The 8,027-nt window shown below is 41.8% G+C and overlaps 1 protein-coding gene across 2 annotated transcripts in view; it reads left to right on the top strand.

The window, feature by feature from the left end:
- Window positions 1-1,250: 1,250 nt before the first annotated feature.
- The window catches only part of TNFRSF19 (TNF receptor superfamily member 19), a 59,513-nt gene continuing 52,736 nt past the window's right edge, over window positions 1,251-8,027 (top strand). The window contains exons 1-2 of one of the 2 annotated variants that reach the window (XM_027884227.1): window positions 1,251-1,489; window positions 1,639-1,725. The gene's annotated coding sequence lies outside the window, so the exon portion shown is untranslated. Of the gene's footprint in view, window positions 1,490-1,638; window positions 1,726-7,405; window positions 7,675-8,027 lie in introns of those variants that run through there. The other variant, XM_027884235.1, reaches the window with a different exon arrangement.

The raw sequence follows: 8,027 nt of genomic DNA, 5'->3' as shown, positions 1-8,027 counted from the left end.
GGCAACAGCCCACACACAGGGAACACAACGAGGGATCTCTGCAGGACGCTTTATCGCTCCCGCACTCGATTATCCAGTAACCATTATCCGCTGATTGTTTGCTTTTGTTTTAATGCTTAAGGCAACTGTGTCTAGCATAGTGCCTCTTTTTACTTTTGCCTTTCAAATGCATTCTCGGTTACTCAGCGTGCAAATATTTGCAGGAGTCTAGCAGTTGACAGGCTTGTATCAGTTTCATCTCCACATATGGTATGCCCAAAGTATGGGGTATATGTTGATGAGAACTTCAGTGACATTCTCAATACGGCTGATTATCCTAAAAGCCGTCCTACTTGATATTTGTATGTTTTATTAACAGCTGAAGTACAGAGGGCTGAATTAATCTCTGTGCCAAAAGCTAGTTTCGTCTCAGATCACAGAAAATGAAATTCAGTTGTGCATTTCTTCTGCCTTTCTTCTGCACTGCAAGAGAGCAAGTTATGGCAGCCTTGAGGATTCCTCTGCTTTCCAGGGCCATAGAGGACCCTCCAGCAATCCTCGGGACTACGAAGTACTATGAACTGCAGCAGCACAGAGAAATGTCTGTCAATATACTTTCATGCCCCCCAAAACCTCACTCTGCTGACAGTACAATGGTGGCCACTTCAAATCTACTCTAGCTAAAAAATGCCTTTACACTCCTGTGAGTTACTTATGGAAGCTTTACAGCTCATTTACGTAAAGCAATCATGAGCCACAGATGAATCAGGCTAAAAAAAAATGATTTGCAAAAGGCCACACAGTAAGCAGCAGGGAGGACATGAACCAGGGACTAAGAGCATGCTCTATTGTGCTTGGTTTTGCCAGTGCAAAAAAACTATTCCGGTGCACAAAATAGACCATTTCCCCTGCTCCAAACCTCAATAAAGAGACAAAAAAAGTCCTGTCTTACAGATGCCTAACAAACCGACCTGCATGTCTGACTTTCAAAACTTTATGGAAAATTTTAACTTTCTTTTGCTGACAAAATTAAAAAGCATCTTTTTAAGAAAACCTTATAGTCTCCCTTCTTGGGAGGAAACTTTAATGTAATGTAAACTTCGAAGTGAACCTTGGGTTTGTTACAATGGACTAACCTGATTAGAAATCATGCAAACTCTTGCTGCTCTTTAGCTGCATTCCCCCACAGGCTGTATTACAGCTCTCTAACCAGTCCCACAGCATTGAATGATGTCATGGGATCTGCAGCTCAGCGAGATGAAAGGGATAAAGCGGAACCCGCTGGCACTGGGGAAAGCTTCCAACACACAATCCACAACACAGCTTGGGAACTCAAAAGCTACAGATCTAGCCACTCAACCCCAAGCATTTCAGAACCGTGTGCATTCTCACAGCACAAGCAAGGAAAGGGGGAAAAGAGCTAGTGCGGAGTACTGAAAGACAGAATTTAAAAGTGCAACTACCTGCTGGAAAAGCAGCTCTTTTTCTTCGCCAAAGCACTGCCTTTGATGTACGGCAACTGATCACTGATCAGATTACAGGCATTTGGTCTCAGTGCTCGTCTGCCTTTGATCTGCATGGTTAATTTTATTTTCCCGGATTTGGAGTTTCGTCTGGGCTTGTGCTGACATACTTTTTTTTTTTTTTTTTTTTTTTAAGGAGGTAAAAGCATTTAATACAGAAGCTCTGGCAGTGTGAAATTAAGCTGAAGAAAGTCTGGCACTGGAAAACTTCATCAGATAACAGGTACTGGATTTTATATTTTTTTTGCAGTTTTGTGTTGCAGGATTTTAAAAAAATAAAAAGCTCACGCAACCAATAATACTACATATCATTTTGTGTACAAAGGTCAAAAGATTTTATATAATTTATGTGGCATTTTATTTGCAACTCTTAGGCAGAACTATATTGAGAACAGACTATCTAGAATACATAGACAACTTAAAACTGAAGCAAAATCAAAAAAAATTTTCAGTGTTTTGGGGGTACCTAAGATTTTGGTGTACACTACTCATTCTTACTGTCTATAGTTTTGTAATTTTATATTTGAATACAAGTATTACATGTCTAGGGTGTGTATTTATTTTCTAAGGAAAGACCAACCATATTTCCTACACACTGTAGTACTTTGTTTGCTCTCAGTGAATTTATTAAAATGTGACTTCTTCAAGCAACACTTTTAAGCCAAATAGTTTCATATTTGAGATGAAAAAAAAGTCACAGCTTCCACAAGTTACTAGAAATAAATTTATAAACATCCTTATACACAAAAGGAAATATTTTATTTTGATTGAAGAGATGATAGTTCAACTGTACCATATGAAAAGAAATCTTGAAAATAAAATCAACAGTTTAACTTGATAGAAATTTCCTCTAAGACATTTTAATAAATATATTAAAAGAAATCTTGGGTTTGTCTAAAGAAAACACCTGGCTTTACTGAACTTTGTAAAAGTTTTGCTTCATTTTAGTGATGCAATTTCTACTCATGGTGTTTTGCATTCTCTTCCTTGAATTCATATTTATGAAAATGTACTGTGTTTAAGAAATTTTAAGATATCTACTCCAGAAATTCATTATAAAGGACCAATCATTAGAAGATTTAGGAATATTCACTATATATTTGCAATTTCAAAGGGTGTGAGTTTGGGCCAAATCCATGAGTGTTCTGTGCCTGCAGCTGGAGTCAGATTGTTAAAATAAGACTCAAGTTTCTTCTGTAGGTATTTAAATATAATTTATATTTTCAGAAGAACTTAAAACCCATAATTGGGACCAGACTTGCAAAGAAGTTTAACATTCCAGACACTGAGCTCTTTGAAGATCTAGTCTTAATGGTGGCTAGTGAGGTCTTCTGAAATACTGACATATATTCTTGAGTCTAAACTTAAATGTACACAAATCTTAACTACATGTGTTTATCAACAACTTGCAACTAAAATTCAGCATAACTGATAGGTGCTAAGCATTATTTGAACACTATTCTTTGACAGGTTTATCAGTCCATAGGACCCTCAAGATGTTCATATTTCAGTATGCAAAGATGTTCGTATTTCAGTGTGTACCATTGTAAACATGCAAACCCAAATTTTAACAGTCTGCTTGCATCTGAGTAAGAACAAATTATCAACACTTCCAGATAAATGTAGACAGCTTTCATTAGCCAGTCTGCAAAATCTGTTCCTTCTAAATAAATTTGTATATATGAATTTTAAATTTACTGAATATCAAGAGATAATAAGCCAGACACAGATTAACTAGGCCTGACTTGGTACCATTTAGTTTTCTATGCCACCAATTAATTCATACTCTTACTTAACAAGTCAATTACATTATAAAGAAAGTAATTAGCACTGCATGAATAATATGTGTATAGCTGTCAAGAAAGAATATCATTTAAGGCATAGCCAAAGCAAAATGCAGTATTTCTCCCTAAATAATAATGATGTACTAAAACATGTTTCTGTAACCCTGAAAAGACGACTTTATCCACTAATCTATACTACACTGATGAGCTCCTCTGCTTTTCCAGTCTTCTCTTGCTTGTTGCTTGTTTTCCAATATGTACATTTATTTTCTGAGGAAAATTGTTTCTATACCTTACCTCTGTTTGGTGTAAAGTAGAAAGAAAAACAAATTTTAAAATGTAATGTAAGGATTCTTTTTCCTCAGAAGTCAAAATAGCTATGCAAATCTAATACAACTATCACTACAAGGATCTGACCCATCACACAAAAAGTGTACAGAAGTAACACTGGTTAATCAGATATATTACACTGCTGAGTAGGATTTGCATATAAAAATATTTGCAACATTTGGGCCCTGGAAATGCATTTCAGAAACAAATAAATTTTTCATTTTGTAAAATGTCCCTAGGATTTTAGGTAATCTCCCCACATATTTAAACAAAGATGGGCGTTAACCCATTTAAACTGAAAAGTATCTTTGCTTGGCTTTATGTAAGTGAGGCTGAAATGAAAGCACACTTGAACATATTTAAGTATGGGGGGAGAAGAGGATTTTCAGCATTTTTGTTGTTTTAAACAGCAGTTCTCTGACAGTTTAGTCTGTCATTGATCTGATTTTTAAAGATTAAATAGTAATAATTCTTGGCACTTGTGACTTTGCTTTTACAAAGTGCTGTATAAACATTAATTAATCCTCAGGCTTAAGTCTTCAGAAACAAAAAGTTCACAACGTTTTTTCAAGCAAATCTGACTAGGAAACTTGCAAGTTTATAATTTGTTTATTAAAATAACTTGAGCAATTTCTGATTATAAACAGAACATTTCCAAATAGTGTGTCTTAGATAACATCATAAACATATTTTAAGGTTTGTAATAGTTAAGACTATCAAAAGACATTGCACAGTTATACTGACATCAGTTTCCAACAGCTGTCATAACAAGAGTAGATCTATCTCACAGTTGACTGGGGGAACTGTGTTAGCATTTGAGATATGGAGATAACAACTTCCTATTGCTGTACAATTTCTGCTTCCACATCAGATATGTCACGCAACTTAGTCTTATCAAAGGGGTCAGCTGAAACTACTTTCCAAGTATTTCTTTTCTGCTTTCTCTGTTGTAGTGAGAATCTCTACACTAGTTCCTCTAACAGCTGACTCCTTCAATTTCCTTAGAAGCACCATGATTTAAAACAAAATAAACCCTGCAATTTTCAAAATCTTTCAATGATGAATGGAATTAACTCATCCATTTTACATTTAGAGGAAAGATTTTATATGCCACGACAAGGACTTAAACATTTAACTTTCAGTATTACAGACTACACTTTGCTCTTAGTTCATCAGCATAGTAACTCACTGTCTGATGAGGAAGTCCTAATGTTTCTTTATATGGTAATCCTCAGTGTTTAGCCAACACTTTAGGAACTCTGGGATATTTTAATACACTTGTTTAACTATACTACTTTAAACTACTATCTGAAACATACATGATGATTCTACTAAGAAAACCTCATGCAATACATTTCACTGGTGGCTCCAGAAAACAGATAACATACAAAACAGTTGTCTGTAAACAGCAAGACATGCATAATGCTCAGTGCTGTGCAGCAGCTGCCATTCACAACAGATGCGCTGCTGTTGTGCCACAGTATGCCATTCCTCACTGAAATTCCAGCCTCTTGCAGAGCTCCTTCTGGCAAGGTTCCTGAAGTCCTCTTTGAAGGCCATTTATAAGATAATTACATGAAAACCCCTGCACATTTTCAGTTGTTTGGGGTTTTTTAATTGGAAATTATTAATTTTGCAGCAATCATTTATCTCTTTGCATACCTTTTGTTGTACTTCAATTAGCACTCCTTGTTTTTATAGAAGTCCATGTGGCTGGCAATCTTCAAAATTTTACCTGTAAGAAGCTCAAAAAATTCTGCTTATTTGAAAATGCTTTACCGCTAAGCATAGGAACTTGTTCATTCTCTTCAGAACCTAACTCAGTTCCTTCTGTGTCCATACAATTATCTAGACTGTAAGTGGATCATTAACCTTTTCATTAGAAGTAAAACTAGTGATGTGAAATCCCTGCAGTAGCAATTCTTTCACCAAGATCTCCAAGACTGGTTTCACCAACGTTGGAGATTCTCTAACTTCAGGAAAGTTCCTGATTTGTGTCGCAGTAAGTAGAAGCAAAGTACACCCTTTCTAGTGACTGTGAACAATTTGCTATCCATGAAGGGCTGGATTTCTCTGTTTCTTCATGGATACTGACATTTGGTATCGACACTATGCTTACAGCTGAGTGACTTGTTACCTGCAGAATGGAAAAATACTTCAGATTTTGAGCTAGCAGGGGAAAAAAGCTACTCAAGTATGTTGGAGAGTTTGCAGAAAGGAGAGTTTGTAGGAGTTTATTTGCAGTGTGTTGTCAGAAAGCCTCCATCATGCCTTTTGGGTGGGAGAGGTGGAAAGGGCTTCATTGAGTTTGAAGACTCATTCTACATGCACTTTCTGAATGGTGGCAAAGGGCCAGTCCATTTAAAACCAGCCCAGCAGCCAGAGGCTAAGCAGCCATTCCCGCTCTGCTCTGCACTGGGATGGCCTCACCTTGAATCCTGTGTGCAGTTTTGGTCTCTGCAATATAAGAAAGTTATTAAGCCATTAAAAAGCGTCCAAAGGAGGGCAATGAGGATGGTGAAAGGCCTTGAGGGGAAGCCGTATGAGGAGTGGCTGAGGTCACTTGGTCTGTTCAGCCTGGAGTAGACTGAGGGGAGACCTCATTGCAGTCTACAACTTCCTCATGAGGGAAAGAGGAGGGCAGGCACTGATCTCTTCTCTGTGGTGATCAGTGACAGGATCTAAATGAACAGTCTGAGGTTGTGTCAGGGGAAGCTTAGGTTGGATATTAGAAAAAGGTTCTTCACCCAGAGTGTGGTTGAGCACTGGAACAGGCTCCCCAGGGAAGTGATCACAGCACCAAGCCTGACAGAGTTCAAAAAGTGTTCGGAAGATGCTCTTGGGCACATGGTGTGTCTCTTGGGGATGGTCCTGTGCAGGGCCAGGGGTTGGACTCAATGATTTTTGTAAGTCTCTTCCAACTCGGCATATTCTGTGATTCTGTAATAAGTTCTGAACTCCCGCTGAAGGAGATCAGCAACATCAGAGTTGCAGCCTCCAAAGCCGCGGCAGCCTCAGCACACAAGGATGCGCGAAGCAAGTCCCTGCTATCCCATTCTCCTGGTGGGATAGAAAGGGCACCAGCGCCTCATTTGTCATTCATGCCGGCTTCGCACAGCCGGTACAAGGCACACGCCCCCGCTCACCAGCATGGACACCCAACGACCGCCGCCGCCGCCGCCACCTCGCCTGCGGGACAGCTCCCTCCTTTTTCCTCCTTTTCCTCCTTTTCCCCCCAAATTCCCGCGGCTGCCTCCGCGAGCGCGCGCCTCCTCCCCACGCGGCACGTGGGCCGGGGGCCGGGAGCAGGCGATTGGCTGCCCGCGGTCACCTGACCCAGCCCCCGCGGCGGGGGCGGGAGCGGCGCGGCGTTGCCAGGGCGACGGGGCGGGAGCGGCGGCGGCGACGGAGGAGGGAGCGGGCGGGCGCGGGGAAAGGAAAGGAGAGGAGAGGAGAGGAGAGGAGAGGAGAGGAGAGCGCTCCTCGGCCGGCCGGGGTGGCCGGCGGCCCGCGGCGTGGCAGGTGGGTGCGTGCGTGGGAGATCGGCGCGGGCCTGGCCCCCTCCACCTCGGAGCGGGGTGGCCACGGGGGCAAGCGGCGGCGCGCAGCTTCTCCCGACAGCCCCAGGGGCATCCCGGCTCTGCTGGGCGCCCGCAGCCCCGCCTGGCACCGGGTCGCGCTGCCTTCCCGCGGGCGGCGGGGGAGACGGTGGGGATGAGCTCCGCGGGGAGTGCAGGTTGCGGGGGAGGAGGGTTCCGCTGGGTCCCTGCCACCCCGGGACGGCTCCTACTGCCCCGCCGGCCCCCCTGCCCCACTGGTGGGTACGCGGGCACCGCGCAGCCACAGAGGGCTGGTGGCGCTGGGCTCTGCGGGTCGCGACAGCCCCGGAGTCGCCGCTCCACGCCCCGGAGTGCGGCGAACAAAAAGCTCTTGAAAGCTGCACTTTCATGTTCACAAGCTCTTCTCGTGTCTGCTGCATAAATGAGCTGCTGTTTGCTTCAAACAATTTTGGAACTGGAGTTGAGGAAATAGAAGCTGCTAACTTTTTCTTGTGGCTGGTAAGAGCTTGAAAAGCCCCAATTACGGTTCTGTTTGGTGGAAAGCCTTTGATTGTTTGACTTCCTTTTCTGATAGCTGTCTCCATTAATGTGACCTTGGACTGAAAGCTTTACCTGATGTTCATGAAAAATCTCGATACGTAATACCTATTTACCACTTTTGTATTTACAACTGCTTTAGGTGGATGCTTTTATCGAGTCAACAAAGCGGTCTAGTAGCATTTAATGAGTAAGTGGCAAATTGATTCAATCTCTAGATGGGTTTCTTAACTCCTATTTAATCTCTTTCAAGCACGCCTTCACCATCAGATGTAAAACAAGTTAGGTATGTTACCTGGAATCTTTTTACCATT

This window comes from Empidonax traillii, unplaced genomic scaffold (assembly GCF_003031625.1).
Source record: "Empidonax traillii isolate 1590-97213 ecotype Southwest subspecies unplaced genomic scaffold, ASM303162v1 scaffold9:size3134949, whole genome shotgun sequence".
In the NCBI taxonomy this organism is placed as follows: Eukaryota; Metazoa; Chordata; class Aves; order Passeriformes; family Tyrannidae; genus Empidonax; species Empidonax traillii.
Note: the sequence above shows the minus strand (reverse complement) of the source record. Positions and strands in the feature narration are given on the sequence as shown.